Genomic DNA, 16,692 nt, shown 5'->3' on the forward strand with positions numbered 1-16,692 from the left:
GATTAGGGGGTAGGAAGAAGAAAGGGGTTATTATGATTAGCATGAAGAAGGTGGGGGACGGGAGAAAGGGGAGGGCTGTGCAACTTAGAGAAGACAAGTATTGATTCTACAACAGTTTGCTATGCTGATGGACAGTGACTGTAATGGGTTTGTAGGGTGACTTGGTATAGGTGAGAGCCTAGTAAACATAATATTCTTCATGTAATTGTAGATTAATGATAAGAAAAAAAGAAAAAGAAAAGGGGGATTACTCCCTGATAGGATAAAACTAACTGCAAATCAACGAGTAATGCATGCTTTACATATCCTTAATTTTGATCATTTAAGGGGTGTCAGATGATCAGCTATGGAAGTACATTTTTCTGATAATATTCCTTTCTCTTTAATAAAAAGAAAAAAGCATTTCCTGTGTGGTGATCTCCAGTAGGTTCTTCACAATGGTATAAAGGTCATATCACAGTGTGGGCAAATGGTTTGCTTGTGTTTATACAGAGGATCAAAGCCTAATTTGGCTACCCAGAAAACGGATTAAGATACAATATGAAGAAGAACTTCCAATATCAACATCCTCGGGAAGAGTTATTCCAGAAGATGATCATCAAAAAACTTCAACAAAGATCCTGGTGCTGTTGCAGTTGTAGCTGCATTCATCCCACCGGTTCCTGGACTTACCATTGGAATGAAGAAGGAGATATCTAAGCTGGCCTGTGCATACAGTAAAACAACAAATTTGACTGGATCTATACTGTTGGAACTCAACCAAGAATTACGAGAAGTGCAAGTTGCAGTGCTCCAAAATCATGCGACTATGGACTATCTACTGTTAAAAGAACATATGGGATGTGAACAGTACCCAGGAATGTGTTGTTTTAATTTGTCTGATTTTTCTCAAACTATTCAAATTCAGTTAGACAATATCCATCATATCATTGATAAGTTTTCACAAATGCCTAGGGTACCTAATTGGTTTTCTTAGTTTCACTGGATAGGCTGGTAATTGTAGGTCTGCTTTTGTTATGTAGCTGTATTCCTATTATGTTAATGTGTGTGTGCAATTTAATTAGTAGTTTAAAACGTATACATGCTTATGTTACTCTACAAGAATATATGTCAAAGAAATAATCAGCCTTCCCATGTTTTCTTCCATCTGCTACTTCTATAACTTTTCTTCTTCCTTCCTAATTACAACCCTTTAGTAGAATTTGTGCCTAATATAGAGAATTACTGAGTATCATAATTCTTCAAAGTGGTAAAGATACCTCAAGACAAATGCTGGGCATAGAAGCCACAGGGCATAAATCTGCAAAGAAGTAAAAAGCTAACCTTTTCAAACAACATTGCTTCTCTCTCATTTACCAACTTTACATTTCCCTGTATGGCCCCGGAAGATGACTGGTTTGCCAGATACGGGTAAGATTCCTCAAGGGAGGAACAATCTAAGACAGGCGCAGTCACAGGGGGGCCATCGGGTGAGAAATTGGGGATCAACAGAGGTGAGGCTTAGAATCTCACCCCCCTTGTTTTGAGAGAAATCTTCTGTATCCGTGGATGTTTTATTGCCCTTGTCTACCTCAAATTAATACTTATTCTATAGGCACAGACTTGATCATCTACATTTGCCCTCTTACAGCACTAAATTATGTTTTCTACCTTTATCTTGCATCTACCTACCACTTCAGCATTTTATTAAAAAAAATAATAATAATAATAATAAGGGAGAAATGTGGGATTCACATATAAATCAAGTATAAAAATCAAGCGAATAATCATATCTGACTTGCTTGTTTATATTTCATGATGCATGATCAAAACCGAAAGTTTCTGTGATATGACTCCCCTTGAAGTTCACCATGTAACAACTTATTCACTATGTAAGAACTTGTTCACCATGTAAGAGCTTGTTCTTTTTGCTTCTGAAGATTGGAGATTGTTGAGAATTAGGCTCGGGGTTCATTAATGACTATGCATTGTGTCCCCTATACCGAATTTTATTGTTGTTAACAACCATTTGATCACCAAATATGAGAGATGCCCTCTCAAAAAAAAAAGGAAAAAACAAAATTTACTTATTCATAATTAAGGCGATCTTTGACTTTAATCATGTCATACTGACCATAGAATGCCAGTCTCTTACTGAAATGTGTGTTTCCATGTAGACAACAATTGGAAACATGTATTTGGTTATCAGACCTGCCTGTGACTGAGGTGGGCTATGGACACCAAGTTGAATAATAGAATAGAGTCCCAATAGGGGAATAAAATCCAATAATCTAGTATAAAACACACTATTTATTAAAGTCTGTATATTTAGAAAGAGAATTTAAAGTAGTGACATATAATGGATGCAAAAGTCATGCACCATGGCCCATATTTTCCTCTCCCATGAAATTACATATAATGGTTGCAAGGTATAGACATAGTAGTGGTACATCTCAAGAGTATTCTATTAGTAAAACACAAAAAATAGTATCACATATTTCACCTCAGAAGAAACTATTCTTAAAATCCATCCACTCTCAGGAGATAAATGGGAATATTCTAATATTTTATAAGTTGGAAACAATTTTGAGAAAATAGGAAAATGAAAGGTGTTAGATTATCACAGACAGCAGATAGGTTAATACAGTAGGTTACTTAAATAGTACATAAAGTTGAAATCAAAGAAACAAATTCCAAGAAATAAATATGAGGAGTAATTTACTTCACAATCTGATAGAACAATAATAATTTCTGACTTTCAGACTTGAGTCCTGTTATCAGATGAATATCTTCAGTCCAAGAACAATTGGACCTTTTATAGTTTCCTTCCCAAAGAATCTTTTCAGAGCCCTTTTTATGTCCTTGTTTCTCAGACTATAGATGAAGGTGTTCAGCATGGGTGTGACCACGGTGTACATCACCAAGGCTGTTGTACTTGAGTGTGAGCTGTGGGTAGCAGCAGAGCTAAGGTACACACCTAGGCTTGTACCATAAAATAAGGAGACAACAGAGAGGTGTGATGCACAGGTGGAAAATGCCTTATGCTTCCCCTGAGCTGATGAGATTCCACATATTGAGGAAAGTATCTTAGAGTAAGAGTAAGGGATCCCAGCAAAAGGACTACCACTAAGGAGCCCATCTCCAAAGTACATCACCATGTAATTAATGAAGGTGTCAGAACAGGCAAGCTGGACCACCTGTTTGATTTCACAAAAGAAGTGGGGTAATTCCAAGTCTATACAAAAGGAAAGTCTCAACATTTAAGCATTGTAACAAAGAATGCAAGAAAGTCATGGTCCAGGACACCAGGACCAGCAGGCCACACTTCTATAGGTTCATGCTGACTGTGTAGTGCTGGGGGAAATGCATGGCCAAAAAAATGGTCATAGGCCATCATAGTGAGAATGTAGTTGTCCAATCATGCAAAAAGCAGGAACAAATACATTTGGCCGATACAACCTACATGTGTTATAACTTTGCTCAGGATATGTATGTCCAGCAGCATCTTGGGGATGGTGGTGGAGGTGAAGCAGATGTCCACAAAAGACAGATCGGATAAGAAAAAGTACATGGGTGTGTGCAGGTGTGAGTCTGAGCTGACAGCCAAGATGATGAGCAGGTTCCCAAACACAGTGATGGTACATGGAGATGAAAAACACAAATAGGAGGGGCTGCAGTTGTGGCTCACTTGAAAATACCAGAAGAAACTGAAAATCCTGTAAGGTTCCTTTGTTCAATGTGTGGGACATTAGTGATGTACCATGAATATTACCATTTCTATTTTAGAATCAAGAAAATAATACCAATGTATGTTGATGTCTGGTTCCATTGAGGATATCCTTGGTGCCATTTCTCAGTAGGATTTCCTTTCCTACTTTTAGTCTGTTGCTCAAGCACAATGTAAGCTACTATTTCATTGAGAATCATTTTCAGTTATTTGATAAGTATGTACTGAATGTAAATCATGTTCCAGGATCTGTCTTGGCAATGAGTATGGAGAACTGAACAAGAAAGTCCCTATAAACCAATAATAGAGAATGAAAGAAGCAAATAGAAATAATCAAATAACATGTCCTATCACTACAAGAGCTATGAAAAAAAATTCAGGTGTAAAGGACAGAGTGAGTGGGCGGGCTATTTTTTGCTGGGTGTTCATGCAATAACTGCAAAGAAAGTGACATTAACAGTAACCACAAGGAAGATAGGACAGGAGATTGAGGTTATGTAGGGAAATGGTTTCCCTGCTTGGGTCCTTAAATTGCAAAGGCCCAAGGAAGATGATTGTTTCAGAAAACTGAGGGTCAAAAAGCAGACAGTGTGTGAGGGGAATGAACAAGAGGGAGAGTGACAAGATGTAGTATCAGAGGATGCTGAGGAGCGAAGTGGCCAGCCTGCGAGATGCAAATCCAAAGCACAAGGACATACCACCTCACACCAGTCAGAATGGCCACTATCCAAAAGACAAGAAATAGCAATTGCTAATGAGGATGTGGAGAAGAGGGAACCCTTTTGCTATGTAGGTGGAAATGTAAATTTGTGCAGCCACTATGGATTACTATTAAAAATAGTAATACCTGTGATCCAGGATTTCCACTTCTGGGAGTTTACCCAGAGAAATTGAAACCATAAATTCATAAAGAAACATGTACATCTACGTTTATTTTATTATTTAAAATAGCCATTATATCAGTGCATCCAAACTATTCATTGATAGATGAGTGTGAGTAGGAAGTGCATTAATACATAATTGTGGAATATTACAAAGTTATCAAAAGTAATCTACTATGTTCCTCTTTCGGTTCTCAATTTTTTTCCTTTGCCATTGTGTGACTATTAACAACAATATTTAAAAACTCTTAGGGACCCTCAGTCTCTGCACTACTAACATCCTGGCCCAGAACCTTCTCTGTGGTGGGGTATGTCCTGTGCATTGCAGGATGTTCAAAACATCCTTGCTGCCACCTACCTGTCCAAAATTCACATCAGAAGTCTACAAAGAATGGCTCAATGTCCCCAGGGAAAAAAATAACTTCTGGTTGAAAAGCACAGCTTTAACTTAATTATCCCAGAACATTTTCATAGCAGTGTTATAAAGTCAATTATTGGAGAATGAATATTCAAGACAACACAGTGTGAGTGCACAGCTCCACCAGGAAATATTATGCAGCCATAAAATAATGGATCATCACTGGACTAGTTCATGGGAGGAAAGCTCATAATGTCTTATTGAGAAAGAAGGGAAAGAGGACAGAATGTAGAAAAAAAACTACACATTTACATTGCCCATATGACTGACTGTTAGATCTGACCACACATAAATTATAAAACATTTGTATAAATGTGTGTGAATATGTATTTATATGCACATAAAGTAGAAAAAGAAGCTTTAAAAGGAAGTAAGAATTTATAGAACAAAGAATATTAATGAGAATGAAATAAGATTGTATATGTTGTTTTAAAAAGAACTGTATGTCCCAAAATTAAATGAAAATCTACAACTAATTTCTACAAAGGCATACAAGCCTAATAACTTAATGATACCAGCATGGGTCCCTAATTCAAGATAAATTACCAAATAAATTTTAACAAAAAATTCATAAAGAAACATATACACCTACATTTATTGCATCATTATTTAAAATAGCCATTATATCAGTGCATCCAAAGTATTTATTGATAGATGAGTGGGAGTAGGAAGTATGTTAATGCATAAATGTGGAATATTAGAAATTATCAAAAGTAATCTACTATGTTCCTCTTTCTGTTCTCTCTGATACTATTTTTTCCTTTGCCATTATGTGACTTGAAATAACAGAATATAACAGAAAGGCTTTTAAGGTGCAAGGAAGAAGCAGTATCTCCATTAAATTTCATCTTATATAAGGTAAACGGATTTCAATATACTCATAGAATACAGAGTGATCTTTAGTCAGATGGTAAAGAATGCCTTTCAAATGATGGCCAAAGGAGATGTAACTTTTAGAGATATATCTAGTCACAAAATGTCAAAAGGCAAAATAAAGTATATCAGAGATGTGAAAAAAGTTGAATAATGTATAAATAAAGGGTAATTTATTACCATTATTAATGAAAAACTTGCACTTACATTTTCATGTATATCAAGGATTGGTATGTGAGGAATATGAAAGTGACTTCTGAATTCTTTCAGTGAGAAAAATAAAAATAAAAAGTTAATGGAAAGGACATAGTTTGGTTGATAGATATGACAGCACAGAATGCATACACTATTATACATTCTCCAGAATATATCTACACATAACCAAGAGAATTTAACAGCATATAGGTTGTACAAAAAATTCCAAATCTTTGAAAGAATCTAATGAAGAACAGTAATGGAAACACTGACACTACCATCCAACAGCAAAGAATGTGCAAAATTTTAAAAGAGGAATAAAATGGGTAGCAAACCAACATTTCAAAGTAAAGTATTCCCCTTTCCACCTATTCAATCAACTTTTTCTCATATGAGTAGCTAAAGTGAGTAAAGATATGGTGGTACGTATGTATCATGCACTACTTTGCAAAGATTTATTGGAAAATATAGCTTGATATGGATCTTTATCATCTATGTGGAACCATAGCCTAATATTTCCCATTTTTAAATAAAAAGAAATGCTCTCGTTTCACTGCATATCTCCCCAACAGCTAGTGCACTTTGTACTCTTGTTAATCAAAAAGCTGCTTGAACTTATATTCCACTTTTACTGGAAGTGTTTTAGATCTCCATTTCTTCTAACTGGGCTTCCATTAATATCATTTAATTGTTTATGTGTACACTTGCATTTCTGAGGTCAAGATTCACTTTCCATTTTAGCAACATATGTGAATACATGAATTTATTAGTAAAGCCAGCAAACCAACAGTGATCTCTGGCATCTGGGCTATACTGTTCTGGTTTTCAGGTGACCTCAGGCACCAGTTCTTTTTTCTATCCTCCCTGGTACTGTCCTGCAGTGTCTGGTGAGCTCTTGGACTTACCTGAATGGGAACTCTAACAGGAAAGTTCCCCTGTGGAATTGAATGTTCCTACCTGGATGGTTGGTGAGGGAGACCAAATCTTTCTCCCCAAACATGATAATGGGAAGGGGGTCACACATTGATTTCCAAGTCGGAGTTGGGATTCCAAAATGGACAACCATGTCCCATCCAGCCCAAGGTTGCACACACTAAGTATCTTCAGCAGAGGATATATTTATAGCTTCTATGTCTGCTTATTAGGCATGTTTCCCTCTTGTTACTGTAATCTCTAATGCATGAGTTCCCTTGTGGACACTGATCTGGACAGAATGGAAATTATTCCTGCTGATTCTCTGTTCCTAGGAGACCACATTATATGCCAGGTGAGTTCAGTTTTTATAACTCCTTATCCATTAACTCTCCTGCTTCCAGAGCTTTAAACCTCCCAGCACACCACACCAATCCTGAGTTATAGTTTCTTAAAAGTGTAATACTGATATAGCAGCTCAAGATGGTGGCATGAGTAGGGGGCATAAATCTCTTCCCAAAACCACATATATATTTTAAAATACAATGAATACAACTATTCCTAAAAGAGAGACCAGAAGATATAGTACAACAGCCAGGCTACATATATATCTATGAGAACTCAGCATTTCACGAAAAGGGTAAGATACAAAGCGATGACCCAGCGGGACCTGAGCACTCCCCCAACATAGCTCACTGGCAGAAAGAAAAGAATCAGAGTGGGGAGGGAGTGGAAGCACAGGACTACTAAATAACCAGCCCTAGTAATCTGCACCGGGCGCACAGACACACATTGCATGGTGTACTGGATATTAGAGAAATGGAAAAGTAGAATCCTAGACAGAGACTGTGAGCAGGTCCCCACAGCCAGCTCCCCTGGGACAGAAGAAAGGCAGGCACTTTTAAAAAGTCTTAAAGAGACAAGAGCCCAACAGCTGGACAAAATCGTCCCAGCACACTTAGATCAGCAGGCTCGGAATCTTGAGGAACACCAAGCCACCTAAACCCCTGGGAGGTAATGCAGCCCCAAAGTCCCTCACGGTGATAAGCAGCCTGTCATTCATTTCCCCCAGCAGGTGCTGCAAGCAAACTGGCTGATCTGCCACAGCTGCAGAGCAGCCAGAGAACAGCCCCACCTACATCAACCACACAGAGTCTCCTCCCAGTGTGCAGCTACTTGAGACAGACAGAGGAAGCCAGAGCAAGGTCCAGAAGGCATGAAGGAGTGCTGTTCTCACAGGAGAACACACCTGGTGCATCTGAGACACCCCCCACAGAATGCTAGGCTATCCTGAGGGCTGCCCAGCCCTCAGCAGCTCAGAGATTATCACAGAGACTGCTTCTGGTGTGTGTGTAGGCGGCACTGGCAGTGGAGAAGGGCAAGGTGACCAATAAGCAGGAAAGGAAGCTTTGTTCTCCCAGCTGAAAAGCATGCCACCTGCCTGCAACCACTTCTATCCCCATGAAAAAGTAGAAGAATCTGGTCCAGTCAAAAATCACTCAGAAAAGCCCAGAGAGATGACCTGGTGAGAAAGATATAACAAAATTTCCTGAAAAGGAATTCAAAATAAAAGTCATAACTATGCTTATGGACCTGCAGAGAAATATGTAGGAGCAAAGGGATGAAGTCTGGAGGGAGATAATACAAATGAAACAATGAATAGAAGGTCTTAAGAGCAGACTGGACGAGGTACAAGAGACTGTTAATGAAATAGAAATCACAAAACAGGAATAAAGAGAAGCTGATGTAGAGAGAGAGTAAAGGATCTCTAGGAATGAAAGAATATTAAGAGAACTGTGTGACCAATCCAAATATAACAACATTCACATTATAGCTGTACCAGAAGAAGACAAGAGAAAAAGGGATAGAAAGTGTCTTTGAAGAAATAATTGCTGAAAACTTCCCCAAGCTGGGGAAGGAAATAGTCTCTCAGGCTATGGAGGCCCACAGAAGTCCCAACACAAGGGACCCAAGGAGGAAAACACCAAGATATATAAAAATTAAAATGACAAAGATCAAAGACAAGGACAGAGTATTAAAGGGAGCCAAAGAGAGAAAAGAGGTCACCTACATAGGAAAACCCATAAGACTATCATCAGACTTCTCAACAGAAACCTTACAGGACAGAAGAGAATGGCATGATGTATTTAATGCAATGAGACAGAAGGGCCTCAAACTAAGAATACTCTATCCAGCGTGATTATCATTTACATTTCAAAGAGGGATTAGATAATTGCCAGACAAGAAAAGTTGAGGGAATTTGCCTCCCAAAAACCACCTCTAGAGGATATTTTAAAGGAAGACTGCTCTAGATGGAAGCTCTCATAAGGCTGAATAGATGTTACCAGAGAAAATAAAATCACAGCAAAGAAAGCAGACCAACCAAATACTAACTAAAGGCAAAATAGAAAATCAATTATCCACAAAAGCAGTCAACAGAAACATAAAAGAGTAAAGAATAAACTTACCTAACATATAAAGAATGTAGAAGGAAGAATAAGAAGGGAGAGAAGAGTACAGAACAGAACACCTAACATGTAAAGAAAGGAAGGGGAAGAATTAGAAGAGAAAAAGTAAAGAATCATCAGACTGTGTTTATAATAGCTTAATAAAAAGTTAAGTTAGACAGTTACATAGTAAAGAAGCTACCCTTGAGCATTTGGTAACCATGAATCCAAAGTCTGCAATGGCAATAAGTACATATCTATCGATAATCACCCTAAATGTAAATGAGCTTAATGCACCAATCAAAAGACAGAGAGAAATAGAATGGATAAAAAAGAAAGATCCATCTATGTTGCTTACAAGAGATTTACCTCAATCCCAAAGATATACACAGACTAAAAGTGAAGGGATGGAGAAAGATATTTCATGCAAACAATAGGGAGAAAAAAGCAGGTGCTGAGTACTGGTATCAGACAAAATAGACTTCAAAACAAATAAAGAAACAGAGATAAAGAAGGACATTACATAATGATAATGGGGGAAGTCCAACAAGGGGATATAACCATTATAAATATCTAAGCACCCAACACAGGAACACTGACGTATGTGAAACAAATAATACCAGAATCAAGGGAGGAAATATAATGTAATGCATTCATTTTAGGAGACATCAACACACCACTCATTCCAAATGACAGACCCACCAGACAGAAAATAAGTAAGGACACAGAGGCACTGAACAACACACAGGAACAGATGGACTTAACAGACATCTACAGAACTCAACACCCAAAAGCAGCAGGATACACAAGTGCACATGGAACATTTTCAAGAAAAGCGCATACACTAGTCCACAAAAACAGCCTCAGCAAATTAAAAAAGATTGAAATTCTACCAACCAACTTCTCAGATCGCAAAGGCATAAAACTAGAAATAAATTGTACATAGAAAACAAAAAAGGATCACAAACACATGAAGGCTTAACAACATGCTCCTAAATTATCAAAGGATCAGTGACCAGATTAAAACAGAGATCAAGCAATATATAGAAACAAATGACAGCAACAGCAAAGTCCCCCAACTTCTACTGGATGCAGCGAAAGAAGTTGTAAGAGGAAAGAATATAACAATCCAGGCCTATTTAAAGAAGAAATAACAATCCCAAATGAATAGTGTAAAGGCAAAATTATTGAAACTGGAAAAAGAAGAGCAAATGGGGTCCAAAGTCAGCAGAAGGAGGGACATAATAAATATCAGAGGAGAAATAAATAAAAGTGAGAAGAATAACACAATATAAAAATCAATGAAACCAAGGGCTGGATCTTTGAGAAAATAAACAAAATAGATAAACCTCTAGCCAGACTTATTAAGAGCAAAAGAGAATCTACACACATAAACAGAATCAGAAATGAGAAAGGAAAAGTCACAACAGACTGCACAGAAATACGCAGAATTATTACACTCTACTATGAAAATCTATATGCTAACAAGCTGGAAAACTTATAAGCAGTGGACAACTTGATAGAAAAATACAACCTTCCAAGACTGACCAAGGAAGAAACAGAAAATCTAAACAGACCAGTTACCAGCAATGAAATTGAATTGGTAATCAAAAACTACGGAAGAACAAAACTCTTTGGCTAGATGGATTTACTGCTGAATTTTATCAGATATATAGAGAAGAAGTAATACCCATTCTCTTTAAAGTTTTCCAAAAAATAGAAGAGGAGGCAATACTACCAAATTCATTCTATGAATCCAGCATCACTCTAATACCAAAACCAGGCAAAGACACCACCAAAAAAGAAAATTATAGACCAATATCCCTGATGAACATAGATGCAAAAATACTCAACAAAATATTATGAAACCAAAATAAAAAATTCATCAAGAGTATCATACACCATGACCAAGTCACATTCATCTCAGAGATGCAAGCATGGTACATTTGAAAATATATCAACATCTTCCACCACATCACTAAAAAAAGGACAAAAAACACATGATCATCTCCATAGATGCTGGAAAAGCATTTGACAAAGTTAAACATCCACTCATGTTAAAAACTCTCAACAAAATGGGTATAGAGAGCAAGTACCTCAACATAATAAAGGCCATATATGAGAGACCCACAGCCAACATCATACTTGACAGTGAGAAGCTGAAAGCTTTCCACCTAACATCAGGAAAAAGACAGGGATGTCCCCTCTCCCCACTGTTATCCAACATAGTACTGGACGTCCTAGCCATGGCAATCAGACAAAACAAAGAAATACGAGGCATCCAGATTTGTAAAGAAGAAGTCAAATTGTAACAATTTGTAGATGACATGATATTGTACTAAAGTCTCCATTCCAAAAGTACTATAACTAATATCTGAATTCAGCAAAGTTGCAGGATACAAAATTAATACACAGAAATTTGTTGCATTGCTATCCACTAACGATGAACTAGCAGAAAGAGAAATCAGGAAAACAATTCCATTCACAATTGCATCAAAAAGAATAAAATACCTAGGAATAAACCTAACCAAGGAAGTGAAAGACCTATACCATGAAACGATGGGACACTCTTAAGAGAAATTAAAGAGGACACTAGCAAATGGAAAATCATACCATGCTCTTGGCTAGGAAGAATTAATATTGTCAAAATGGCTCATCTGCCTAAAGCAATCTACAGATTCAATGCAATCCCTATAAAAATACCAACATCATTCTTCAAAGAACTGTAACAAATAGTTCTCAAATTCATATGGAACCACAAAAGACCCCAAATAGCCAAAGCAATCCTGAGAAGGAAGAATAAAGCAGCAGTGATCTCACTTCATAACTTCAAGCTCTACTACAAAGCCACAGACATCAACAATTTTGTAGTGGCACAAGAACAGACCCACAGACCAATAGAACAGAATAGAGAGTCCATGTATTAACCCAAGCATATATGGTCAATTAATGTATGATAAAGTAGCCATTGATATACAATGGTGAAATAACAGCTACATGTAAGAGAAATGAAACTGGATCATTGTCTAACCCTATACACAAAAGTAAATTTGAAATGGATCAAAGACCTGAATGTAGGTCATGAAATGATAAAACTCTTTAAAAAAAAGCATAGGCAAAAATCTCTTGGACATAAACATGAGCAACTTCTTCATAAACATATCTCCCTGGCAAGGGAAATTAAAGTAAAAATGAACAAGTGGGACTATATTAAGCTGAAAAGCTTCTGTACAGCAAAGGACACCATCAACAGAACAAAAACACATCCAACAGTATGGGAGAATATTTTGATAAATGACATATCTGATAAAGGGTTGACATAGATATAAACCAAGTAAAGTATAGAGTCTTCATTGTAATCTGTCAGGATGCTTCCAGTTCTCTAACTTTGCACAGAGTTTCTCAACCAGACAGTATATTTCCCCTGGAGTTATTTGGACATGTTTGAAGTGATGCTGGTCTTCACCTACTGTGAGAGGACTGCCAACACAAATAATGATTCCACCCCAAAATATCAACAGTGAAATTAGAAAACCTAGTCTAGGCCACCACTTCTATAACTTCCTACAAATCAGAAAGGTTTGTTGTTGCAATATAAAATATGATTCATCAGGTCCTCAGGTGCCCCAGGGCTCTGCATTTCTAACAACTCCCAGGTGGTAATGATTCTGCACGTCCTGGAATGTGGGCCATAATTTGAGAGTAAGACTTTGTCCTGTGTTTAGAGTCAGGTGTGGGTATATTTATGTCTTCTTAATCAAGGATCTTCCATGAATGTAATTTTGAAAAAAAAGCACCCCCCCCCTTTATTGCAATGATTTGCCTGCTTTATTTAAGCATTCAGGCTTATTTTTAGAGCATAGAAGCAATAAACAAACATCAAATGCTCCAAAAAAGTATTAGAGTAAAACACAGTAATATAAGAATATAAAGATATTGCCTCTTTAACCACTATATATTCTTAATTTATTTTATTATCATTACTCTACAATTACATGAAGAACATTATGGCTACTGGATTTCCCCCTTCACCGAGTGCCCTCCACAAAACCCATTACAGTCACTGTTCATCAGCATAGTAAGATGCTGGAGACTCACTACTTGTCTTCTATGTGTTGCACATCCCTCCCTATGATCCACCACAGTATACATGCTAATTGTAAGACTCCCTTTCTTTTTCTCTGCCCTTATCCCTCATTTCCCACCCTTCCTGCCCAGTCCCTTTCCCTTTGGTAACTGTTAGTCCATTCTTGGGTTCTGTGATTTTGCTGCTGTTTTGTTCCTTCCATTTTTCTTTGTTCTTATGCTCCACATATGAGTGAAATCAATTGGTACTTGTCTTTCTCTGCCTGGCTTATTTCACTGAGCATAATACCCTCTAGCTCCATCCATGTTGTTGGAAATGGTAGGATCTGTTTTCTTCTTATGGCTGCATAATATTCCATTGTGTATATGTACCACATCTTCTTTATCCATTCATCTACTGGTGGACATTTAGGTTAATTTCATTTCTTTGCTATTGCAAATAGTGCTGCAATAAACATAGGGGTGCACCTGTCTTTTTCAAACTGGAGTACTGCAATCTTAGGGTAAATTCCTAGAGGTAGAATTCCTGGGTCAAACGGTATTTCTATTTTGGGCTTTTGAGGAACCTCCATACTGCTTTCCACAATGGTTGAACTAATTTACATTCCCACCAGCAGTGTAGGAGGGTTCCCCTTTCTCCACAACCTCGCCAACATTTGTTGTTTGTCTTTTGGATGGTGGTGATCCTTACTGGTGTGTGGTTATATCTCATTGTGGTTTTAATTTTCATTTCTCTGATAACTAGAGATGTGGAGGATCTTTTCATGTGTCTGTTGGCCATCTGAATTTCTTCTTTAGAGAACTGGCTACTCAGCTCCTCTGCCCATTTGTTAATTGGATTATTTGCTTTTTGTTGGTTGAGGTGCAAGAGCTCTTTATATATTTTAGATGTCAACCCTTTATCAGATCTGTCATTTATGAATATATTCTCCCATTCTGTAGGGTACCTTTTTGTTCTATTGATGGTGTCCTTTGTTGTACAGAAGCTTTGCAGCTTGATATAGTCCCACTTGCTCATTTTTTCTTTTGTTTCCCTTGCCTGGGGAGATATGTTCATGAAGAAGTCACTCCTGTTTATGTCCATGAGATTTTTGCTTATTTTTTTTCTAAGAGTTTTATGGTTTCTAACTTACATTCAGGCCTTTGATCCATTTAAAATTTACTTTCGTGTATGGGGTTAGACAATGATCCAGTTTCATTCTCTTACATTACCTGTCTAATTTTGCCAGCACCATCTGTTGAAGAGACTGTCATTTCCCCATTCTATTTCCATGGCTCCTTTGTCGTATATTAATTGGCCATATATGTTTGGGTTAATGTTTGGAGTCTCTATTCTGTTCCAGTGCTCTGTAGCTCTGTTCTTGTGCCAATAACAAATTGTCTTGATTTCTGTGGCTTTGTAATAGAGCTTGAAGTTGGGGAGCAAGATCCACCCCACTTTATTCTTCCTTCTCAGGATTGCTTAGGCTATTCAGGGTCTTTGGTGGTTCCATATGAATTTTAGAACTATTTGTTCCAGTTCATTGAAGAATGCTGTTGGTAATTTGATAGCAATTGCATCAAATCTGTATATTGCTTTGGGCAGGATGGTCATTTTGACAATACTAATTCTTCCTAGCCAGGAGCATGGGATGAATTTCCATTTGTTGGTGTCCTCTTTAATTTCTCTTAAGAGTGTCTTGTAGTTTTCAGGGTAAGGTCTTTAACTTCCTTGGTTAGGTTTATTCCTAGGTATTTTATTCTTTTTGATGCTATTGTGAATGGAATTGTATTCCTGATATCTCTTTCTATTAGTTCATTGTTGGTGTATAGGAAATCCACACATTTCTGTGTGTTAATTTTGTATCCTGCAACTTTGCTGAATTCCGATATTAGTTCTAGGTGTTTTGGAGTGGAATCTTCAGGGCTTCTTCTGTACAATATCATGTCATCTTCAAATAGTGACAGTTTGACTTCTTCTTTACCAATTTGGATTCCTTGTATTTCTTTGTTTTGTCTAATTGCCATGGCTAGGACCTCCAGTACTATGTTTAATAACAGTGGGGAGAGTGGGCATCCCTGTCTTGTTTCCGATCTCAGAGGAAAATCTTTCAGCCTCTTGCTGTTCAGTATTATGTTAGCTGTGGGTTTATCATATATGGCCTTTATTATGTTGAGGGACTTGCCCGCTATGCCCATTTTGTTGAGAGTTTTTATCATGAATGGATGTTGAATTTTGTTGAATGCTTTTTCAGCATCTATGGAGACGGTCGTGTGGTTTTTGTCCTTCTTTTTGTTTATGTGGTGGATGATGTTGATGGATTTTCGAATGTTGTACCATCCAGGCAACACTGGGATGAATCCCACTTGGTCATGGTGTATGATCCTTTTGATGTACTTTTGATTTCGGTTTGTTAATATTTTGTTGAGTAATTTTGCATCTACGTTCATCAGGGATATTGGTCTGTAGTGTTCTTTTTTGGTGGGGTCTTTGCCTGGTTTTGGTATTAGGGTGATGTTGGCTTCATAGAATGAGTTTGGGAGTATTCCCTCCTTTTCTCTTTTTTTGAAAACTTTAAGTAGAATGGGTATTATGTCTTCTCTGTATGTCTGATAAAATTCCGAAGTAAATCCATCTTGCCCAGGGGTTTTGTTCTTGGGTAGTTTTTTGATTACCGCTTCAGTTTCGTTGCTGGTAATTGGTCTGTTTAGATTTTCTGTTTCTTCCTTCGTCATTCTAGGTAGGTTGTATTTTTCTAGGAAGTTGTCCATTTCTCCTAGGTTTTCCAGCTTGTTAGCATATAGGTTTTCATAGTATTCTCTAATATTTCTTTGTATTTCTGTGGGGTTTGTTGTGATTTTTTCTTTCTCATTTCTGATTCTGTTTATGTATGTTGACTCTCTTTATCTCTTAATAAGTCTGGCTAGGAGCTTATCTATTTTGTTTATTTTCTCAAAGAAACAGCTCTTGGCCTCATTGATTTTTTTCTATTGTTTTATTCTTCTCAATTTTATTTATTTCTTCTCTGATCTTTATTATGTCCCTCTATCTGCTGACCTTAGGCCTCATTTGTTCTTCTTTTACCAATTTTAATAATTGTGACATTAGACTATTCATTTGGGATTGTTCTTCCTTCTTTAAATATGCATGGATTGCTATATAGTTTCCTCTTAAGACTGTTTTTGCTGTGTCCC

General features: G+C 37.2%; 1 pseudogene; it reads right to left on the reverse strand.

Moving 5' to 3' along the window:
• Positions 1 to 1,969: 1,969 nt before the first annotated feature.
• Positions 1,970 to 4,039, reverse strand: LOC108385880 (olfactory receptor 7A10-like; annotated as a pseudogene).
• Between the last annotated feature and the right edge of the window lie 12,653 nt (positions 4,040 to 16,692).

The sequence above is a fragment of the Manis javanica genome, chromosome 13, assembly GCF_040802235.1.
Source record: "Manis javanica isolate MJ-LG chromosome 13, MJ_LKY, whole genome shotgun sequence".
Classification (NCBI taxonomy): domain Eukaryota; kingdom Metazoa; phylum Chordata; class Mammalia; order Pholidota; family Manidae; genus Manis; species Manis javanica.